Below are 24,487 nucleotides of genomic sequence, written 5' to 3'. Positions count from 1 at the left end.
AGCACTGTGGCTTCAACTTGTAATTAAATGTAATTGTGAAAAGCGAATAAAATTTTAAATTCCTACTGGTTGCTGGAGACTATGCATTCTTACCTTTCAGCCTTTTAGTGCAAAAAATCTGGACAAAGCCTAACAGAATGGGGGTGGGCAAATGCCTAAAAATAGGGACAGATTTTAAATATTGCTCTTATAAACTTAAAGTTGATAGAATAACATGATGTCTTCGCATGCATTGTTTTCTGAAGGGTATGAGGTCTAAAGTCTTCAGATCATCCCAGTGATTTGCCAGAAAATCACAAATTTTATGAGGAACAGACCAAAAATCAGATGCAAAAATCTGGACATTCTGCGAAAATCTGTACATTCGAGAGGTAGGCCATACCATTCTTATAAATCAGAATACGTAGCGCTGAGCTGCTGTGATTTAACTTTTATACCGATTTTGGCCTAAGAGTTACCCTTGCTCTTCCTAGACTTGCTCGTTCTTTAACAGTCCGGTCTATTCACACCTCTCAACTTTTTAGCTCAAGAAATCTGGACAGCCCCCAAAATAATGCTAGAACAAATGTCCAAAAATGTGAACAGATTTTAAATGCAGTTCTTAGAAAGCTGGTAGAATAACATGATTTTTGTTGGAATGCATTTTCTGAAAGATCCTCTGAAATTCCAATGTGTCATTATTTAGTGACATCATTCCTTGGTGATGAGTCAAAAAACGCAAATTTTATAAGCATACCAAAATTGAGGCAAAAATCTGGAAATTCTGTAAACAAATCTGGATAGTTGAGGGGGTATGAGCATATTCAAGGGTCAGTATAGTGTTAGATAATATAATAAAGCCTTAAATGTATTCCTTAACATTACGACGTTTCTCCAACTTAGCCAAAAAAGGTTGAGAAATGGTATTTATAGTCTGAAAAATAAAGAGCTCCACTTTTGCACCTCTCTTATGATTTTTAAAGGCCAGTGCCATTATTTTATTGCTAAAAGATTGAGAAGTAGGTTAGAAAATTAAAGTGAAATTATACCAATTGCAATAAACAACTGTAACAAAGGGTGTACTTAAATAACACTCAGCAGCTTGAATGAGTGCATTTTTATCTTTGTCAGTAAGAAACCTGCAACATGCAGCATGAAATGCCCAAGGATCTATAAATTAAGGTAAGTTTCAGAAATCGGTGCACAACAAGTTTGGAAACCTTTTCTAAGACTCGTACTTTGTGATTTTTAGGTCAACAAATGTAAAAGGCGTGTGTGCATCTTAAGTGTATGGATGGTAGCATTAAAACAGGTTTGTAAATTTTCTGTGGGTTAGGTGAGAGGTGAGGGCAACAATATGAGATTTGAGCACAAAACTGAAACGTTTGGCTACACTGTTGTAGAAAGCACGCCTGTAAATACACTTTCTTCTGTTTAAAGAATACATGGGGTCACACGGACCCTGGGATGCATCTGTTTCTGCAAGCCATATACTGTATGTAGGTAAGTAGGTGTGTATTTACTGCTCTTGTCATTATAGCACAAAATTTTTTATTTCACTAGCTACAATACCTATTCATTGACCTTAACTTTTCTAACTCTTTCTGTTCTCATTTTAAACAAATGAATACATAAATGCACATACTGAAATCTGGAATTTGAAATTTGAGGAATTTGACCTGCGTGTCAAATCAAAATTTTTAAATGTATTTTGAGTACTCTGACAATAAATGTTGTAGCTGTGGATGGTGGTACTTGGGTTCAAAACACGCGCACACACATACACCTATTATACACGTCTATATACATAAAATATTCACAAGTACGTACAATACAATATAATAGAATAGGCAATATTGGCAGTATTGAACTCCAACAGCAGTGAGGAAAAGTGATATTTCTGTAACTGCACTACCATGCTACCTCGCTTAATTCTACATCACACTATCACATTATCACACAGCACAGTTCACCTGTTGGAAATGAACAGCTGACCATTATCTCTATCTCCAACTCTTTCGCTATCTGTCTATGGGCATAACTCAAAAGGTAAAATACATATTTGGTGGAAAGGTGTTTGGGGTGTAATAAAATGCACAGCTGCGTGAATGCTTATTTGAGTAAATCGTTTATGGTTGAATTTAGTTTTATGCAGTGTAGGTAAAGAGTAGTGTGTAGAAAAAATGTTTGAAAAAAAAAGTGGTGGTTGTGAAAATGTGTAAGACTGTTACTGCAGCTGTGAATATGCAAGTGTGCGGGGGGTTGGGTTAGAGTAGGTAAGGGGATCAGTGCTGTGCATCTTTTGTGTTGTCTGTATTCCCTGTCCTTTTGTCTTGTGTAGTGGTACGGTTAAGGAAAGGGGTTTTAGCAACACCAAGTGTAGAGTTAGGATTACTGTTGGGGTTATCATACTATACATTACCGTGGTAAAAACTCCTTCCCTAACAGCATCACTACCAAGAGGACACTTTATCTTGGTTTTGTAGCTGCGGTTTACTGATAAAGGGCTTTTGTTTAGTGGGAGAGAAGTAAGCAATGCATTGTGATTCATTCAGTGTTTTGAGATTCTCTCTTTTTTTGTTCTACCATTTGTGATGGTTTCTTTTTGTGTTTTCTACCCATCATGAAGTAATCTATATGTCAATCAGCAAGGACAGGTAGTCACATAGCTTACAAGGTAGACTAAGGAAATATGGTCGCAAGACAGGCAAATCTTTGTTTAATTATACTTCTCTTGGGCATTCTAGGATGGACTTACTTTTGGTCCTGGTGTATAGTAGGCAAGAAAACAGAAATGGGTGAGGAAGTTGATTCAGAAAACAAATCACCGCTTATTGTTTAAGGAGGAAAAACTTGCACTGCCTTAACCCAGTTACATGGTAATTATAATGAAAGTAACAATGAGACACTTAATTTCACAAAGAAACCATGTAACATTCATGTTTTGTATGCAAATCTAACACGAGATTAAACAAACACCTCAGTGAACACTCAAGCCGTCTGGACCCCTGGCATGGGCACTTGTATCCCTGGGGTCACATGCGCTCAAGTTCACAAGACTTTTTGCTTTGCACCCGAAGGAAATTTGCAACATGTATGGGATGGTGTATAACCTGTTGTACATCATTTAGTGTTTGTAACATGCCAAATAAGGTTGACTAGGCTGAAAATCCAGGGATGGCTTAGCATTTTTTTAGCGTTGTGATTTAGTACCGCACAGTGATTCTGTGTGTGTGTGTGTGTGTGTGTGTGTGTGTGTGTGTGTGTGTGTGTGTGTGTGTGTGTGTGTGGTGGGGGTGCAGTCCACAGGGGCTAGTCACAAACGTATTACCACCGTGTGACATCACATTTCTTGATTACCCCTACCCAGTGTTATAGCTGTAGCTTCAGATCCTGCCTAAACATCTGAGAGTGCCTTCTCTGCAACTGTCAAACACAAGCACAATACACACTTCTTTAGAATAATGTATGTGACATTTAGGAATACCGGTACATTCTGAACTAATTCATAATGTTTCTTATAGTCTGATATTTAAGAATCCTAAAAATGATTGGCTGTTTCACTACAGTCCTTAATCAGTCATTATGACATCTCAGGACATCATATAATGAGAACGATTTAAATAGTTAAAATGTGCATATTAAATAACTTGTCTTATAGTCAAATTTATACTTCTCAACTTGTTAATATTCAAAATGAGTACAAAGGCCCTTAAACATAAATACAACCAGCCAAATATTTGGACATCTGAGTAACATCAATTTGAAAAATGAATGACACACAACACTTTTCACTTCCTGTGGGATACTACTCAGAAACACGTTTAAAAAAAACTAGACTGACAAAATGATGGAAGATATAAGAACATTACCAGAGAGAGAATATAAAAATCGTAGACTTTAAAGAAAGAACACAAATTACATTTCCATTCGGAAGCAAAAATAAATGACCTTGTTTGCTAGAATTTTGCAGTACTGTTCTTTAAATTATTGGTGCCACCAGTATGCATGCCTGTCAACTTCTTGTCGCAAGAAGTCTGGATAAACAAAGCCGAAAATAACATGACAAAGACCCAAAATAGGGGGAGATTTTACATATTAATCGTATAAACTTGTCTGCTACAATAACATGATTTGTGTTGGCATATGTTTTTCCAAAAGATATGAAATATGAAACGCAAATGTATTTAGGGTTACCACCTGTCCCACTTTGTGAGGGGCAGTCTTGGGCGGTTGTGTCCTGCAAAAAAAAATAAATAAAATGGCAACTGTCCTGAGATTTTAGGACAAAGAAATATTTCCTAAGTTTTCTTTAATAGTTGTATAAAACAAGTTATTTTTTTTTTATCTGAAACACCTAAATGTTGTACGAAATAGCACAAGCAACTCGTATGCTACAAGAATAAGCTGTTATTTTGGCAAAAAAGTGAAGTTCTATCCTTTGTACTGGTCATGGGTATGATTTGTCCTGCAAAGTCTGACATTTCTACAAAAATGTCCCACTTTGAGCATTTGTAAAGGTGGCAACCCTAAAATGTATTTCATTGTCTAGTGACTTCAGTCCTCAGTGATTTCCAGAAAACCACAATTTTTATGAGGAACAAATCAAAAACAAGAGAAAAATCTGGGCATTGTCAGTCATGTAGTGTAGTTTTCCTGTGTACTAGATAGCTTTAAAAATCATATGTAGTGAGGGGGACTCCGGAAAATTATGTGAATAGGTAAATCAAACTTAGAAATAGGGATACGTGTCCAAAACTTAGACACATTCCTATGAATAGGGACTTCAGGGTTTTACTGGTTAACAAGCTGATTGTTTTCTTAACCACGGACTGCCCCTGGACTTTTGGGCAAGCAGTTTGTCTAAGGTTAGCTCTGCAGTGGCGGATCCAGGAATTTGCAAAAGGGGGGGGGGCGCAGTCTGATCAGTCAACTACCGGGATGTAAGCAGGAAAGCGGGACACTAGGCACCACCACAGTGCATGAGTCAGTGGTGAACCATCTCGCCTAAGACCACCTTACCTACATACAGGCAGCACTGCAGAGTTCTCTGGTTCCCACAAGGGAGTGGAAACTGACAGTAGTCACCCCTACCACTTCACGGGTTAGGGCAAGTCTAACCTGCCTAAGCCACTATAACTCAAATCACCCAGGCAATAGTTCAGCTTGCCCCTTCACCACTGCTATTACATGTCCAATTCAACCATAGAACAGTACGGTGCTTAACTACACTGCCGCATCCCTGTCATGTGCATACATTCTACAGACATTGCTATGCTAAACTTACACACTTACACTCCCCAAAATCAGGGAGAGACTTAATATTAGAAAAGGCTATAAAGTACTTAGCATGCTTTTCTTGAATATGAAGTGAAGGGACAGCTTGCACCTGTTGCCATTAGGCTTTCGTATAATGGCCAAGGCTCTTGCCAGCCCCATAGTGCCTTTTTTAGGCAAGGCTCAAAGGACAAACCCACCTCCATAGACAACCCAGGGATAAAAAAAAAACTAAAGGTAAAACTACTCAATGCCAGAAGTCTAAACCTCAAGATGGTCGAGGCTCTCCTCAGTATGGAGGAAATCGATGTCTGTGCAGTAACAGAAACCTGGTTCAAGGCTCCTGAGAGAACCCCAGCACTACCAGGTTATAACTCGCCATGTGTTTCGGCCCCAAAACTCGGACCAAAGCACAAAAGGAGGGGGAGTATCTACATTCAAAGATACCTATAACTCCAGGTTAGTGGCACTGCACGAAGCATCGGAAACCATCCATGTGCAACTAACAGCGGGCAAAACTGCCTTAAAGTTTGTAGCCTGCTACAGAACACCCTCCCTATTACAGGAACCCCACTTGGCATTCCTGAGAACACTGGAGAATATGAAGGTCTCTCCAAACACTGTTACTGGGTGACTTCCTTTACAAATGCATTCTATGAGCACCTGCAGGAATGCATAGATTGTGCTATCCCAAATAAAATCAAGACTCACTCCTCCAAAAACAGGAGACTGGTCTGGTGGACCCCGGCCATAAATAAGCTATACAACAGAAGGAGGAAGCTACTACATGACAAGAGCAAAATCCCAAAAAGGGAAGGCATCTTTGATCAGTATTAGCAAGAAACTTTGATCCCTCATAAAATCATCAAAGGCCAGTTTTGAAAGAAAAATTGCCCTAGACACTAAAGATAATCACAAAGCCGCCTTTAGTTATGTCAGGAATATGGGTGGAAACTCCCAGATATGCTCTGTTGTTGCATAATGGTACAAAATATACCGAACCTACAGACATAGCCAACATCCTGGTAGACAGATTCAGCGCAAACTCCCCCCCCCCCAAAGAAGCAAATACCTATCCCAACTGAATGTAACCTCCCTGACATCACAGATGCACAGTTGAAAGCTGCCCTCTCCAAAGCGAAAAATACAGCATCTATGGGAGCTACACACTCCAGGGACTTAAACCACAGCACAAAAATAAATAGGACATGCTGGAGGGATAGATCCATTTCCCAGAGGCTCCCCTCACTCTGGAATAGAATCCCAATTCATGTTAGACATAGCCCCTCGCTGACCCTCTTCAAGCGAAATCTGGAAGCGTGGATGGGAAATCACAAATTCACCCCTGGGATCTTTTCTGTGTCCCTGCTAGACAGAGGCACAATCTTAAAAGGGTACCTTCTGTGACCTACTTTACAGACCCACAGTAGGCTAATCTAATAGGGAGGCGGAAGCCAAATACACTCTGGCTAGGCTTATAAATGCCCTAGGGCAGATAGCCTAGTATCTACCTATGAACCAAAGTCAGAAACTACATTGAGACTGCAACCCCTAAAGATCTGCCAAAAAAGCCAGATAATCTGAACAGGTGAAACTAAGACACAAGTCTAGCATGTTTAGTGATGGCTGAACTACATACATCAGCTGTTTAGAGCAAGAAGTCTTGACAAAGTCATAAATAAAAGTAGGAAAATTTAAGTCCCAAAAATAGGGACATTTGCTCTTACAAAATTAGAAATTTGATAAAACTAGTTTTGCTTTAATATAAGGACATGAAGTCCGAGACTCAATGTCTTTCTTTTTAACTTAAAAAGAAATGGGGAACAACGAAGTACTAAAGCAAAGGCTAGGCAGACTCCAGACATACAACCGTTTATTTGTAAGCGCTTTCGGTAGAGAGATTCTCCCCACCTTCCTCAGACAAAATACTACAAAAATAAAAAGCCATTCAGCATGTTAAATATCACAATTAATTATGACATCACAACTATTTCCAGACAATTAAGCAATTAAAATGTATTCAACTTCAAACCTAACATTCATTTAAAACTAGCAAACCTTGTATAAATAAAATATACGAAATGAAAATCAATTGTATGTATTACAAACTAATAATAGACAGCAAGCAAGCAAAAGTGTATGTTTAACTAAAATGTGTGTATAAATTTTCAGTACAATGTAAACACCACACATAAAAGGATTTATATATATATATATATATATATATATATATATATATATATATATATATATATATATATATATATATATATATATATATATGTGTGTGTGTGTGTAAACCTTTAAAATGTATATATACCATAAAAAATACACTAAAAACGCTAAACACTCCCATTCTTAAAAATATTTATCTATTTAGAGCCATTAGTTTCAAAAAACATTTAATAGACTATCTCATTTAAGCCCGGGGCCGTATAGGAAGCAGTACGAATTTGCCAGAAAACCTCTTATTGTTCCAATTTTAACTGCCAAGGACCCCCCCCTCACATGAGGTTGTACCTGTTGTAGGACAGAGAAATGAAAAGAATGATCTGAATTCTGACAAATATGTTTTGCTAGTGGATTGTTCAGATCTCTTTTTTCAATGGCATAAAGATGTTCATACACTTTTTTTTTTTTTTTGAGTGGTCTGTCGGTCTTACCAATGTAAAAAGCGGAACACTTTTTACACGATGCCGCATAGACCACTCTTTTAGAATTGCAATTAAATGAGCCATTGATACGGTACTCTCTCCCAGCCATGTTAATGATAGTACCAGCTAAAGTATGTTTACAATATTGACAGGTACCACACCTATTCATCCCTAAACTCTTCTTATTTGATTTAATTTTTGTCTGTTCTAAAAGTTGTTTTAAATTTTGACCACGCCTGTAAGTAATTGTGGGCCTATCACCTACCAGTTTAGCCAATTGTTGGTCATCCATAATTATCCTCCAATTTTTAAAAATATTCTTTATACCTTGAGCATCCATGCAATAAGTAAGGAGAAAACTCATATTAGGCACACTATTATTGTTCTTGATCCTACTAACCATATTTCCCCCTCCAAGTAGTTCAAAATGTCCGGACTCTCTTTTTATATAAACTTCTTGCCTTATTTCTTCCACAAAGCCAGGAGGATATCCCCGTGCTATAAACATAGTTTGAATGTTCTCACATTCGATCACAAAATCTGATAGATCAGACACCATTCTGGCCGCCCGGACAAATTGTCCCTTAACTACACTTCTTTTCTGATGCGTGGGGTGGGAACTGGTAAAATGTAGATAAGTATTAGAAAATGTAGTTTTCCTAAAAATAGTTGACCTAAATTTCCTCAAATCATAATCTTTGCTTATTTTTATGTCAAGAAAAGATATTTCATCCAAATTAGTGAAATAAGTGAATTCAAGAAACTGTGTCATTTCGGATACACTCTTAATGAATTCTGCAATACATTCTAAAGAGCCTTTCCATAAAAAGAACATGTCATCTTGGTACCTTGTGTACCAAAGTGACATTTTCCTGGTATAACTCATTTTGAAAAAGGAATTAATATTCCCAATATGCTAAAACACTGTTAGCAAAGATGCATCCGCACGGTGAGCCCATAGCAATTCCAGTGGTTTGAAGATAGTAATTGTTCTTAAAAATTAGAAAGTTATTAGAAAGAATGATGTCTAACAACGTTTCCACCAGGTACATCTGATCATTAGATGCTCCCTTTCGGAGCATAAAATCAACTGTCCACTGTACTCCTAAATTATGTGGAATAACAGTGTTCAGGTCCTTGATATCTACAACAAGGAAAATTAAAGTAGGGTCGCATGAGATTTTACTGACATTTTCAAGAAAACCCCAGGAATCCCTGCATATTTGGGCTTCTTGTTTCAATAATGGCTTAAGAATGCTGTCAACCAGTTTGGCACAAGCATACATAGCAGACCCTCTCCCGTCGACTATTGGTCTAAGAGGATCTGCTAGGTTTTTGTGAATTTTAGGAGTGCCAAAAAGAGTTGGAATTCTGGGAGCTGGCATAATGAGATATTGAAGTAGATCATAATCTATTGTTCCTTCTAAAAACAACTCATCCAGCATTTCCTTGATTCTTTTATTAGCAATATTAACCTCATTTACACTTGGAATATCTAAATACAGGTCCTTATGTGCTTTCAACATTTTATTTTCGTATTCAAAGTTATCCATAAATATCAGTCCCCTACCCTTATCAGGTGCCATGACACGAACTTGACATTCATTAAGTAACTGAATGAATGCCATTTCGTTATTGTTGACGTTCAAATTTGTCCGTTTTTTCTCCCCAAGAGGAAAATATTGTTTATTGGCCATGGCATTCAGGTCTAGCTCGCATATTTTTTCAAAGACACTAAGTGTACCATTAAGTGGTGGGTTAAAAATGCTAGAAACTCTGAGTGCTAAGTAGTGAGGGAGTATTCCCTAATAGGGATGTAAGATTCAACTTGCGAACATACAGCTTTAAATCAACAATGATGTTTACAAGGTTACATTTCTTGTCAGGGACGAAGGACAACCCTTTCGCAAAGAAGTTGACAATGCTTTCTTCTATTGTTAAAACCGTATAGTTATAGATTTTAAAATCCCATTGGAATTACACAAAACTGTAGACCTCTGTATAAAAGATAAAGCATTAACACAGTCAACTTGGTCTGCAATTAACGTCTCCGTTGGTTGCCCCTCTTCTTCCTCTGATTGCATCCTCGATAGTTGTTGTTCGACATTGTGTTCCTTGTGGTAGTAACCCTGTGAAAACCCTGATTGGTTTCCTCTTCATTCACCCCCTCATCTGGAACCCGAACATTATTATTAGTATTACTCCCATTATGATTGTTATTTGCCCCATTGTTCCTGATCCGTTCGCTTCTACGAACTGGTTGTGGTTCACCTTCTTCCACAAGATCATTAGTGTCTTTATTAGAATTAGCTTCTTCCTCTATGGACCGCTGCCTCCAAGCAGTAACTTGTCCCAATGGTGGTGGGGGGTAAGCCCTATGATTTTGATAATCCGTGATATCCCTCTCTATTTTACGTTTTTTGTTATTCACCATTTTACTAATTGAAGCTTCAATACTAGAAAGGACTCTTTGATAATCGTACCTATATCTAAAAAAGTCTACATGCTGATGTAAAAATGCTTCAAGTTTGATCAAATCTTCCTGCAATGTTCCGACTTCAATTAGATAAAAATTAATTAAAGACTCCATAAACTCAGTCCCCTGTTTATCGAACAAACCAAGAAGCTCTTTATGAAAATCTGAGTTCCTTATTATCCCCACTGGGTGAGAAGATATCTCCAGCTGCAGTTTCCTGCAGCGAAAAAGTTTCAAATCAAGTGTTCAGATTGACTGAAAACGAACTCACCCTTTCTTCCTGAGCGTGTGCAACAACATAATGTCCAGACGTGAAAAAATCCCTATTCGCCAAAAGTGAAGATAGACTTGGCATAGGAGACGCGTTTGCTGTTCCTTCTGTTGGATTATTATCAGGCACAAAAGCAGCGTTCGCGTTGTTGCTAACTCTGGGTTGTTGGTTCGATTCTACAACCCTCTCTTTGTTTGCCCCAGGCGGCGGCGTATTTCCTCTTCCTGTTTGAGGAACAGTACGTAAAGTGTTTAGCGCTGATGGTACTTGCGCTTGTGTATCAAAATTACGGCCACTTGTCTCTTGTACTTTTTGGGACAAGTTATCCACTTTGGCCATAAGAAGATGAATCAAGATAGTTAAATCATTTTGAGACGTGGCACTAGAAATAGGAGTAGAAATTGAAGTGGAAGGAATAAATTTTGCTTGCTGCTGTCCTTCAATCACGGATGAAAAGTCTTCATTTTGTGAGAATAAAGGCTGGCTGTCATTTCTGTTCCACCCATTGCCTTGCTCAGAAACTTCGTTCCCTCCAGACATCACGAATTTGTAAACCACAAAAATAGAAAACTGAACCAAAAAAGAAATGGGGAACAACGAAGTACTAAAGCAAAGGCTAGGCAGACTCCAGACATATAACCGTTTATTTGTAAGCACTTTCGGTAGAGAGATTCTCCCCACCTTCCTCAGACAAAATACTACAAAATAAAAAGCCATTCAGCATGTTAAATATCGCAATTAATTATGACATCACAACTATTTCCAAACAATTAAGCAATTAAAATGTATTCAACTTCAAACCTAACATTCATTTAAAACTAGCAAATCTTGTATAAATAAAATATACGAAATGAAAATTAATTGTATGCATTACAAACTAATAATAGACAGCAAGCAAGCAAGCAAGTGTGTATGTTTAACTAAAATGTGTGTATAAATTTTCAGTACAATGTAAACACCATACATAAAAGGATTTTTATATATATAATATATATAATATTAAATAAAATATATATATATATATATATATATATATATATATATATATATATATATATATATGTAAACCTTTAAAATGTGTGTATATATGTTACTGTGAAAGATGGAAAGTGGAGAATGTCGACTTTCACCGGTGAATGTCAACAAACACCAAAAACGTCGGTGAAAGATGGAATATTTCATTACATTCTTGTACATTCCGTACATGTCGACAATCACAGATATGCTGTGGTGGATGTCGAAAACAGAGGAGACGACAAAGAGGCGACTGGCTGTTTACCGCCAAATCCTTTGTTCTGCTTGGAGTCACTCAGCTGTGTCACTCTCATGCAAGGTTTGATGGTGACAGCAATGTTTTCTTAATTTCTTTTTCCGATATCCTAATTTATACAGAATGGATACTGCAGTGAATCGTGATCTTTTTCTTGAATAGTTAAATGCATTCATTGCGGGTAAACGAGAAGACAATTGTTTTTAATTTTCTCCAGAAAGGTACTGTAAAATACTTTCCGAAGTGGTTTCTGCTAAAAGTAAGTGCAACACACGTTTGGATTACAAGCGGCGGGCAAGGCTATACACGCTGTCATTGCAAAAGGAAGTGTTCCACAAATAAACGCAGTTGTAAAAGCAAGGGCCTGTTGTGCAATTCAAAGTGTCATAACAGTTTAAGTTTTTGCAAGAAATAAGACTTGAATCACATAATGTTGTCTTGTATTACTATTCTTCTCCTCTGTGTTTTTGAATACACTGTGTGTTTTCAGTTCTTACTCATTCCTCTATGAAAGAGACGCGAGAAATGTATCGCGACTGAATTACGGAGAAGAAAATACACATCTCGGAGATGTTCAACATTCACCATGAGTGCATGGTGAATGCCGACATTGACCGGTGTAAGTCAGAAATAAGGGTATTTAGCAAATATTTCGGACATACACCAAACGACTATGTGTTTGTCGACATTCACCGGTGAATGTCGACATTCTCCAGATTTCGGACTTTCACAGTAACATATATATATATATATATATATATATATATATATATATATATATATAAAGGATTTTTATATATATATAATATATATAATATTAAATTATATATATATATATGTAAACCTTTAAAATGTGTGTGTGTGTATATATATATATATATATATATATATATATATATATATATATATATATATATATATATATATATATAAAACCATAAAAATACACTAAAAACGCTAAACACTCCCATTCTTAAAAATATTTCTTTTTAACTTCACTCTTTAATGAAACTTTGCTTTAAAAACATACTTTTATGAAGGACGGACCAAAAAATATGAGGCCAAAGTTTGGACATCCTGCAAAAATCTGTCTCAATGAGAGGTATGCTGAGCTACTTGCCCTCTATTTTTTTTTAAGAGACTCAGCAACTGCTCTAGGCATCAAACCACATTTTGCGCATGTAGCAACCAGTAAAATAGACATGAGGAATTTGTATTAAAGAAGTACGCACTACACAACTCAGTGCATCCATGATGTGGGGGGAGACAAAGCAGCAAGGGGATTGTCAGTTACAATTTTGCAACAACACTAATGAAGTTACCTAAATAAGACTGCATAGCAACACAGACAATTCTTAAATCAGCTAATAGCAACAAGGCAAGGCATAACCTTATATTTAAAGACACTAGTGTAACCACGTATACTCTGCATACAAGGTATCTACTAAGCACGTTAGAAACACTGGGGCTTTATCAAGCCCTATCACATCCATAACCATCTAGGATTAACGCCTCCAACATGTACATATCTTGTTTACAAGAGGAATACAAATCTAATAGCAATACCTGTAGTTGACTGAGCAGCTGAAAGTATTGTGCTTTTTTTTTTTGGGTGGGGGGGGGGGGGCAGCAGCTGGAGTGAAATTACAGTTTAAATGCCAGGTAGATTGTGAGACAGCAATTAGCACATAGAAGCAGAAAATAAAGTACAACTACACCACTGCTTATAAGGTATGGCTTTCTCCACCAGATACCACAATTAAATACTTAGGAGAAGCGCCTTTTAGACATTTTATGCTTACCCCCTACAAAAATCTCTCCATACAACAGAACACAGTCAACATGTTTATTTGCAAGAGAAAAGGACCACATATGCTAGTCAGTAGATTAGTACAAAACACAGGGGGCAACTTAATTCCTCACCATAACAATGACAACAACAAAATTTCAGGCATGGTGACTTATGTCACTTAGCAGTTCTGACAGCTTGATTTGTTATCGCGAACATTTGTAAACTGGGTGGCACTGCTTAGATTTTAACGTTTCTCAAACACCTACCACATGTCAGCAGGCAAAAATAATGAACGAAAAATAATGCCGTTCCCACAGTTACCAGAAGATGTTGAAGATTAACAGATACCCGTATCTACATGTGTATGTATTATACACATGTATTATACACATGTATGCCTACATATCATGGCCTCTGTTCATGTCCATAGCTGCTTTCAGACTTAGCTTACCATTTGAGTCAGCTATTTTACATTGATCCTATGACATCTGCTAGGTTTGTTCAAATCTGTATGTCATGAAAGACGACTCCCTTTAAGAAAAAAAAAGTGCTTGTATCTGACAGCCCATGTGCACAGTTTTTCAAGACATATGTACTTCTGGCTGTACAGATCTCAAGTGAATAAATAGAAAAAACTCCCCTCTACTTACCCACCACCTATGTTTGCCTACTCTCATTCTGAAGTTGTTCTACCCCCAACAAACAGCAATTAATATAGTAAACTTACTCGCTGTTTTTTGGGGGTCTGAGCTTAGAGACAGCACAAAACTACTGTACACTTCAAGCAGGAAGGAATAACGCACAAGGAAATATCACCTTTATCAGCTATGCATGAGTACCTGGGATACTAGCAATCCTGCATTCTGCCAGTGATTGGAAGCCTGTCACCACAAGGGACAGCAGGTTACATAGTATAGGATATAGTTAGTTGGGAGAAGTGTGTTCTCGGTGGTGGAATGCAGGCTGGAAGGGCTAAAGTGAAGGGAAGTGAAAGAAGGATATATGGCATGATGTCAGACAGTGCTACCTACAATGCCCCCACTAAGGATGTGTAGCATAGCAGCCTGTTCACTGCTAGAAAACTGTAACATAATCTATAATGTGTTTGCTTGAAGTGCTAGAGAGAAGACCAAATAAAAAGGGATGGATAATTTTTTTTTTTTTTTTTTTTTTTGCAATAAGTACTACCAAGTTATAACGGTCTAGTCCTGAACCTACAATGTCTATCATGGAACCAGGCTAAACTTGACTCAAGAAACATATGGCTGTATCTCTTTTCACTCTCTCCATATGTGTATAAGTTAATACATATGGTGCTACAGTGCATGTATTATTATGGAAATGATGCATTACAATAACAAAGAGATTATGGTGATTACTACCCTCCTGCAAAGATGATGGTGTTCAAATTTAAGTTTACATTGGGTTACTAAGTATTGCAGTTACTGAGGTTTAGTACTAGGGAAGCTGCGTTTGTGTTGCTTCTAAATTTTGAAAGGGTTATTATTTTATATGAATTCATATAGTCGCCGTCTCCGATTTGGAGTGTGCATTTTGTCCTTCGTTACGTGTTGCAGTTACACACTAGACTTAGGCATGCGGTAATAGGTGTATCCTTTCGGATTCCACTGAAACGTTTGCTGAAACTCCCCGCTGTCATACTTCTCAACCTCTCAGTATAAGAAATCTGGACCAAGACAGACACAATGGGGGGAGGGACAAATGCCCAGTAGGGGCAGGTTTTAAATATTGCTTCTATAAATTTAGAAAGTTGCTAGTACAACAGGTTTTGAATTATGTATATTCTGATTACAGATTTAAAGTTTAAAACCTCGAATGTATGTAATTATTTAGGATACCTCAGGCGGCCGCATATAAGGCAGTTATGAAGTAGGGAGCAACGACAAAGTATGTGCACACACAAAACTTCAAGCATCCGTCGGGAATGCTGCATTGGAAGCATAATATGCTTATATAATATATAAAATTACATCTAAGTTAGTAACCACTTTGTTATCCATAACCCGGTTCCTTGCAATTCGTTCAACGGTTCAACTGTTGGGCAGTTGCAAGCAGAGTGCGAATCCACATCTCCATGACTCAATGAGTAGTGCTGCACGTGGGGGAAACTGCAGATCATGGCGCCATTTTAACGGCGTCTACAATGCCATTATGGCGCCATGATAATAAGTTAGATTCAGTTTGGCCCAAGATTAGTTTTACTATCATACTGTGGAAATTCAAATTTATTATAATTATAATACATTAAATTAAATAATAATATTTAAATATTATAATATATAAATATAAATATATAATATATAAATTTTATACTGTTCAGCTAACATGCTTAACTTAATCAATCAATTATAAATTAATAAATTTAACCAGCTACAAAATGGCATTAAGCTTTACACCGGAACACACAAGCCACTTATCTACGCTAAACTAAACAAATACTAAAACACAGACATTACAAAAAACACCACTACATGTAAAAGCACCATTTTAAATGTAGGCACTAAACACGCATTACATTTCCGGAACACTTTAAACTAGTACCTGACAAGTCTTTTTAATTTTTTTTAATTTAATATCAAACTAGCTAAAAATAATAATAATAATAAAAAATACTTCTCTGAGAGACTCACTTGCTGAAGGGAGTTTGCGTCACTTAATAGTGCAGCTGACTAGAGTATCGTAATTTACTAAAGACTTGAACAACTGTTTACCAAAACGCGCCTAACTCAACTACAATGGAGAATTATTTGGAGGAGCAATTATTGAGGAGATTAAATCACCTGACTCTGCAAACCTCCAATCGCTTCTCCAATGTATTTGAGTTAGGCGCAATTTTTCACAGCATTGATTGGTTCAGGTCATGAAGAACCCAAACTGAAAAAAAAAATGTACGGTACTCTGTGACAGTTAGTTTTCTTTAAATTGTGTGGAGAGAATTAAATATTACTAGGAACAGTGACTCATATATATTATGCATGTCATAAAAAAAAAAAAAAAAATGTAACTTACTAGTATGGAGAAAAGGAGGTGGCGCGCGCCTCTGCGCCCATGCCTAAATCCACCACTGCTCTGTCCCTCTTAATCCGTCTTAAAACTGGTGACATTTGGAGGAAAGGTTGTAAATTATGTTGAACATACAATGACAGTAAAGTTACAGACTTCTTTTACTTCAGAAAATGTATATCAATTCACATTTTGTTGTTCTGTCAACGTCTGAGATTAACTATTAATATTTTAAGTGTCCCTGATTGGCCCTGATTATTTCTGAAATTGTCCCTGATGCTATTGAGATTTGTCCCTGCTTAGTTGAGAGCTGTGGGTTACTTTAGTCCAACACTGACCCCATGGCGCCTTTTATTAATTTGCTAACCAAATAAACTCGCTACGCATAAACCTCCTTTTCTGTTGTGACTAAATAGCACCATTTTATTAAGAGACTTGCTCATACACCGTATACAAAAGGAGGCAAATGGAGACTGAGGGAACCAAACTCCAGAATATGGGACCAGCTCACTGCCTTTATCTAGACTGTTTCTCCTGGGCCTCCGCTGAAAATGGGCTCTGTCCTAGTTGGACTTTCTGGGTCAAATAGATAAAATAATATTTTGCACTAAATTGTCCTACTATACCCTGAAGTGTTTAGACGCCCCAACTATCACAAGGAAAATGCACACAGAACTGGATAAAATAGGTGTCTCGTAATACACACACACACACACACTGATCTGGATGGACATTGGTATCAGCCTGAGGAAGCAAGTAAGGCAGTCCCACTGAGAAGGTAAGAAAAACCAATATGTTATCTGTGCGTTGTATTATGAAACTAAATGTAATGCATTTATTTTACAATTTGATAACTGGGATGGTAAGCTGGTCAGCTGACCCTGTTCACTCATGACCCATTTATGTATGCAGGTATTTGTATATTTATTTATCTATTTATTTAAAGTCATTAACTGGGTAGAGCAATGGTCAAAGTGGATTGATTTCAGGTTCAGTCCAGCGAATTAACAGTGGCAAAACAATTATGCAAGCAAATATAAGCTGTGATTAAAGTATTCAGCAGAGCTGAAGTTATAAAATGCAAAGCATTCTAAACAAAAACATATTGAAAGTTATTTATATGATGTTAATACACAGAAGTACAGAAGAGGCCTGCAAAGTACGACAGATACAGAGGGAGTTGGAAAGGGGAGGACTAGTGCTGTATAAAGTGAGGGGGGAAAGGGGAGGACTAGTGCTGCATGGAGTGAGGGAAGTGCATTATGTTATGAAGATGAGCAGAGACACTGGTTATAGTGAGAAGAAGGTATGTCTCTACCTGGAGAATATAGATTTTAGACATATATATTTTATATATATGAAGCTGCGGTGGTGGTGCTGTGGAAGCATTGTCGCCTCACAGTATGACGCTGTCCGGTTCAATTCTCAGCTAGACCGTCTTCTGCGTGGAGACATGCGTGAAGGGGCGTACCTTCGTTGAAGGTTGTGCATCAGGCCTGGCAAGCCGGTACATAAAAATCAACTGCCAATCATTAGCGGACCGGAGTTCCGCTGTGGCGACCCCTAACCAGGAAAAGCCGAAAGATACAAATATATATACAAAGGAGGCAAAGATTCTCACGAAAGTTAAGATGGTACACACACCCACGTACACACAGATATATTTTGTGACAATGGCGAGCCAAACACACAGATGTATATCATTACAGTGAGAAGGAAGCAATGTATATTGGCATCAATTTGTATAGAAAGATTCCCCCACCTAATGTATACACATACATTTTCCTTTGAGGTTCAGTAAAGTGAACATCAAAGCACAGAAAGCAGAGAATATGTTTTAAGGGGCTACATAAGTCATTCGGCATACTGGTAAAATAACACTTGCACAATTAGCCAGTGTTCATAGCCATACCTCACAGCCTCTTACTGTAAGAAATCTGGGCAAAGCCTGATGAAATGGGGACAAAGGCCTCAAAATAGGGGCATATTTTAAATATTTCTCTTGTAAACTTAAAAGTTGCTAGAGTAATAGTGTTTGTGTTAACATACATTCTCCAAAGGATTTGAAGTCAAAGTTGAAACTCAAATGTATGTCATTACTTAGTGACTTAATTCCTTGGATCATCTCAGTGATTTGCCAGAAAACCACGGATTTTTAGGAAACAACCAAAAATATGAGGCAACAATCTGTGCATTCTGTGAAACTCTGGACAGCTGAAAGTTATGTAAAGCATATAACAGCACTGTGGAAATGCTATTTGCAAAACTACTAAACTGGCAGTAACGCAGGCGTCACATCCACACTCGCGCACGGAAGCATGCATCACAACGTGTACTAGATAGTTGGTTAATGCTTTGTTTTGGTGTTTAGCCATTTTTAACCAAACATATACACTACTAAACTATGGGTTCACGCTTTCCTCTTAAGGACAATGTTAAGTTTCACTTCATAGCTTTGTTGATTTTGCAAATGTGCTACTTTTGGCATCAGCTTTTGATTTATAACTAGCATTGTGCTAACGAGAGCTGTTGTCTTACTTTCATACCACACTATAATTCAATGTTCACGGAACGCTCGTCTGCTTGATAGGTTGAAGTAGGCTGAGATGCGTGGCTTGCCTGTTGTAAATGTATGGTTTGGAAGTTTAGAGGGAGATGAATAGTTACATCTCTAAGCGATTCATTAGTAGTTAGTGATATACCTGTAACACAAACAACAATAAGACTCTGAATGATGTGTGTTTGTGTTTAGGTATATGTGTGTGTGCATGTGCGGGAGCAATGTTTTCAGTCATAGTGCCAGTATCCCTTTACCATAGACTTGAAGCTGCTTAACTACAAAGCGTTTGGGGAAGGTGGGGTAATCCCAAGAACAGCAGCTTCTGCAATTTAAAACGAAATAAGAATAAATGTAAATTAATATGCAAGATTAAGTCAGATGGGATGAAATAACACTTGACCTCTCATTGCAAAAGTATAATTTTGCACTGTATTACACATACTAATTAGGATAGTACTTTTGCTTTTTTTCAGATTTAGACAGAACATCAACAACCATGCTTTGTCAGACATTGCTCAGAAATATTTAAATGTAGAACTGGTGGGTTCTGGATTTCCCTCCATGCTATAAAACATCTGCTACAAGAGAAGGACAACATGCATCATGGAGACAAGGGGAAGTAAAGAACAATTATATGAATGGTAAACATTAATCTTAATGGAAGTAATACAAATGTTGAGCACACTGTTTGTTACCATAACATGTTATTTTGCAGAAACCTTGCTGCAGCAGACTTGAAAAAAAACAAGGCCAGTACACTTTTAGTGCAGTCTGAGGCCTTTTTCTGTAAATAGTAACAAGACCGATTTATTCCCGCACTTTGTATGTTTAAATGACATTGAGTGAGCTTCTTTTAACACTGCACAGTCTAAAACAGTTTTGGTGTTTATGGGGGAGGAGGCTGTGTCACTCACACGGGCTTCAGACAAAGAAACCAAAAATAGGTCTTCGCTTTTAAAACGGGTAGCTCTCTCTTTCTCTGCTCGAGTCTAACTGTGTATCTCTCTCAGCTTAGCTGTTGCTTTTTTGAGCTCATTAGAGAGGACAAGGAAGTATTAACAACACTCCACCAATTCTTTCGGAGATGTCCTGCGTTTTGCCAATAACTTTGCAAAATTGTGGGGGAAAATATTAACACATTGACCACTTACACTTCAAGAGGTGAGTAAGCATCTGTCTGATATCGACATGTGTAATGCAGAACGTCATTCTAACACCCCAGCCAAGATTGTTTAACAGTAGCCTGAGTGTTTGAGCTATTTCCTTGCAGCAGTTGAAAGAAAAATAATAAAAATATTTCCAGTCATTTGCTAAAATATCCCTTTACTTCGATTTGGTTGGGGTTAGGAATGTTTTTAACAACCTTTTTTAATGTTGATAAAATATTGTGTTGGTAATAGTTTTCAGATGTTTTTTCTTTGTAAATTAACAAAGCAATTAAGTTCTGAGTAAAAAAGATGTATGGGTGGAACTGCTTGGGGGTATACACTGTAGCAACACTTTATTTTAGTGCATTTGTCTCAGAGTACACTTCAAAAGTCATTTGTACAACATACTTTGTTTATGTGGCTGCCATTTTTTGGCACTCTGGTAAACCTAAATGTGGCGAAATGGACAATTAAAGCCAATTGCTAACTGAAATTGTACTTGTTGTGCCAGATTCCAAACAAGGCAACGGAGGAAACAGTCTGAAGAAATAATAATCAGACAGGAGGTTAACACTTTAGACATTTTGGTGATGTGTGCTTTAACAGCTGAATTTGCTCGATCTTTGTGACTTTTAGACCTACATAAATCAAAGGAGATCGGTGTGTGTCTCAATACACTTGCAGTGGCAATCACATTCTATTTTGTTAAACCTTTAATGTCAAGAAGCGGAAATTTAATACATTAGTAAAAAGAATAAATCTATAAAATATGGTATGCATATGAGAAGCATATTACAAATCTAAACATTCTGCCTTGCCATCGGTCTAGGAACAATCACTGAATTTTACAGTAACATACAGTGTGTGACTGGCTGCACCCCAGGTCTGTAACAACTGTATAGATCAAGGGTGTGCCTCCATGCCAAAATGCAAAAACAACATTCTACCAGTATGCACAGAAGTTATTGTTTCCACACTGAAATGTAGCTTCCCTCATTTTTCTCTTTAATCACACAATTTATTGCCACCTTTGTTATACTTGTGGTAGTATAACATTCCCTGTTTCCAAAGAGGTCTTTGAAATGTTTTAAATTATTTTAAATTGTTTAGCAACCCATATTGAGCACAAATAACAGTTTTTCAAAAATGTCTTCCTAAAATGTTATATTAAGCACGAGAGCATGCTACAATTTTTTTTTTTTTTTTTTTATTATTTTAGGAGTTAGACCTTGTAAACAGCGTATGAGTTTTTGAGTAAGTCAGGGTGTAGTACTTATGGCCCTTCCCGGCAGTAAATTATTATGTGCATCTCCAAACACGTTTTATTTCAGTACGTGGCTCCTCTAAACTTTGAAAGTTTCCAACATCCAACACTGCTGTTTTATTAAACAAAGGTTTAAACAGATTCAGAAGCCTTCAGCAACACCAGTAGCACAGAACATAATAGTAATGTTAACAAATGGCAATTTATTTAAGAAACTGTTAACAGCATAAGAGGTGGATGCTTAGACTGGTAAGTCGGTCCCATATGGCTTAGTTCAGGAATAGGCAAAGTTAGAATAATTGTTACTTTTTGTGCAGTGAATTCATATCACTTATGACCAAGAGAATGACAGACAGCCCACACCTAATTTGATGATAAAGAAAGGCACCTTCTCCATGCCCCCCCCCCCCATCAGCCATGACTGATAATGTGCCTTAAAACTTTAACATACTCACTTGTTTAAGGAGGGTTTCTTTTCACTTTCCTCCAGTCAAAAGTTTTGGTCTCTTCATACATGTCTTGAGCTAAATGCTCCATTTCACCTTGAGGTAATGTGGGGTTGCAGCTGGCTTTTGGCAGATCTGTCCCATCTTCATGTATCATATTGGTCCAGCAAATGACCCCCATAGCGAAAGTGTCCATTGGAGCCGGAAGAGTACCCAGAACTGGGGGGGGGGTGTAAAGCTACCTGTAGTGAAATCAATGTCTATACCAGCTTGATACAATTGCAAGTATGTTGTGTTATAACAGTGAGGGGAGAAGGCAGACCTGACCGGCTGATTTGGATTGTATGGGACAGTAAGTCCATTGGATTGATAGCTGCCTTAAGAGCAGTGGAACTGATGGTGACTGGATGTAGAGTGGAGATGAGATGAAAGATATCCCACTGCTGCATGAAGGTCCTTAACAACGATATAGCGGCCTTCGTCGCTACCATTAACATTGTATGGCCTCTCTTGCAAATGATTAAGTCGTTGCTCTGCAGAGTAAGTTCCTGTATAGTGAGCACTAGTCTCCCCACTGCACAGCAACTCTAAGTATTCATTCTTCTTGCATTTTCCACACCCAAGCCACATCTCAGCCCCTCTGTCTACACTCTGACTCTGGCCTTGTTCACCATGTCAGTTTGGACACTTCCTCCCAGAGCCCAGGGAAAACGACAACAAAAAATTTGATATATTGGCAGGGTAGTCACGTGAACACCATCTGGCCAATGGCTGGGGTTCACGGGACAGGACTGTTTGACGAGATAATGGCAGCAATTTGTAAGTTACAGACAATCCTCTCTGTAGGGAAAAGCAGCGGATGAAATCTTAAATTATCAGAAGGAGTAAGCATCTCCGGGGTGTAGTCTAACAATGTTTTGTGCCTTCAAAACTGGGAGTAAAATCCCAAGCGTTTGTCTTTAATGGGTAAGTTACTTGCATAGACAGTCTAAATCAAGTGGGGCTAATACTTGGAGAGTCGCGCATGTCTGTTATCCCTATTTGCGAAGCTTTTTGAGGGAGATATTTGTTGATCGCAGTACCCAAGCTACAGGTAAGTTCTGCCGAAGCATGTTTGTAGCTTAGAATATTTTGGTATTCAATTTTGTTTGTAACAGCTGGTGGAGATGGCATTCACAAGTTAAGCTGCAGGGTCCTTTAGGGTACCTGTATGCAAACCAAACCTTCAACAGCTAAAACGTAACTAAGAGGAATATTCAGAAATAATGAGACTAGTGATATAGAGCTTTGAAAGTACTTCATTTAATGAGCACTGTTGCTATGATTTCCTAAGCAATATTAAGAATGTGGATGTGGGAAAGATCAGTGGTACTTTTTTTATTTTCTTTGTCCTGTTTTATGCCATCTGTAGTACACAATGGCATCTTGAGGACAGCAGTTATAGTTTAGAGGAAGGATGCACGTGGTACTTTCTACTAGTGGGTCTGGAGGCTGTAACCCTTTCAGTCTACAGCCACTGTGATGGAGAAAGTTACTAGTATGCAGAATTGTCACATAAGATGCAACACTAAAGATTGTGTAGTTTGGATAAAGAGCTTTAACTTATCACGTTTGCTTGCACTTCAACCTCGGGTTATGCAGAGATAATATGTTCATTGCTTTAATAGATACTGTTCTAAACCCTGTACTGTGCAATTCTGTTTTCCTTTTCTCATACTAATATATACTCGGAGAAACTTTTATCTCAAGACGTATCTGAAATATCTCAAGTGCTGTGATTATCTAGTAACCAAATAAAAACGTGAATACAGTAGACAGAAATAGGATGAAGAGAAATCAAACTGTGATCCTTGACTGCTCTTCCCCACCCTTTAGTGCTTTATAACCTTTGATAAGTGATGCTCAAGTTGCAGCCACTTGGCAAAGAAGCTAGTAATCTACCTAACTTTCCCCTTCATTTTTGTAACTTTTAGACCATTTTCTTTTAATGACTAAACCTGAAACACGGATGCGTTTGCTACAACCACAATTCATTTACGTAAGGTTAGAAACAAGGTCATGTTTGTGAAATGGATTCAAAACAAACATACAACAATTCTTTCAGTAATATGCAAGTAACTCTATAACTGCACCAATAAACTGTGTGTGTGTGTGTTTACTCGGTGAATGTATCTTTTAACTTGCTTGAAGACAAGGTTATTACGAAGCGTTATATTAGGAAAATACAACTGCCAGAACAAACTGTCTTGACTTAAAATTATTGCTTTAGTGAAAGAATACTCGCAACTGTTTAGTGGGAAAATACAAGTAAAAATGCAATTGGGCC

General features: G+C 37.6%; 1 protein-coding gene, 1 long non-coding RNA gene and 1 pseudogene across 7 annotated transcripts in view; 1 reads left to right on the top strand and 2 right to left on the bottom strand.

The window, feature by feature from the left end:
• Window positions 1–24,487, bottom strand: part of LOC122811830 (homeobox protein Hox-D3-like) — a 1,090,053-nt gene that overhangs the window by 1,129 nt on the left and 1,064,437 nt on the right. The window lies entirely within an intron of this gene.
• Window positions 1–24,487, top strand: part of LOC122811837 — a 627,052-nt gene that overhangs the window by 69,074 nt on the left and 533,491 nt on the right. The gene's annotated exons all lie outside the window — the stretch shown is intronic.
• On the bottom strand, window positions 22,126–23,211 carry LOC122811836 (annotated as a pseudogene).

Source organism: Protopterus annectens, chromosome 9.part0, assembly GCF_019279795.1.
Source record: "Protopterus annectens isolate FY-2018-M chromosome 9.part0, PAN1.0, whole genome shotgun sequence".
Classification (NCBI taxonomy): Eukaryota; Metazoa; Chordata; order Ceratodontiformes; family Protopteridae; genus Protopterus; species Protopterus annectens.
Note: the sequence above shows the minus strand (reverse complement) of the source record. Positions and strands in the feature narration are given on the sequence as shown.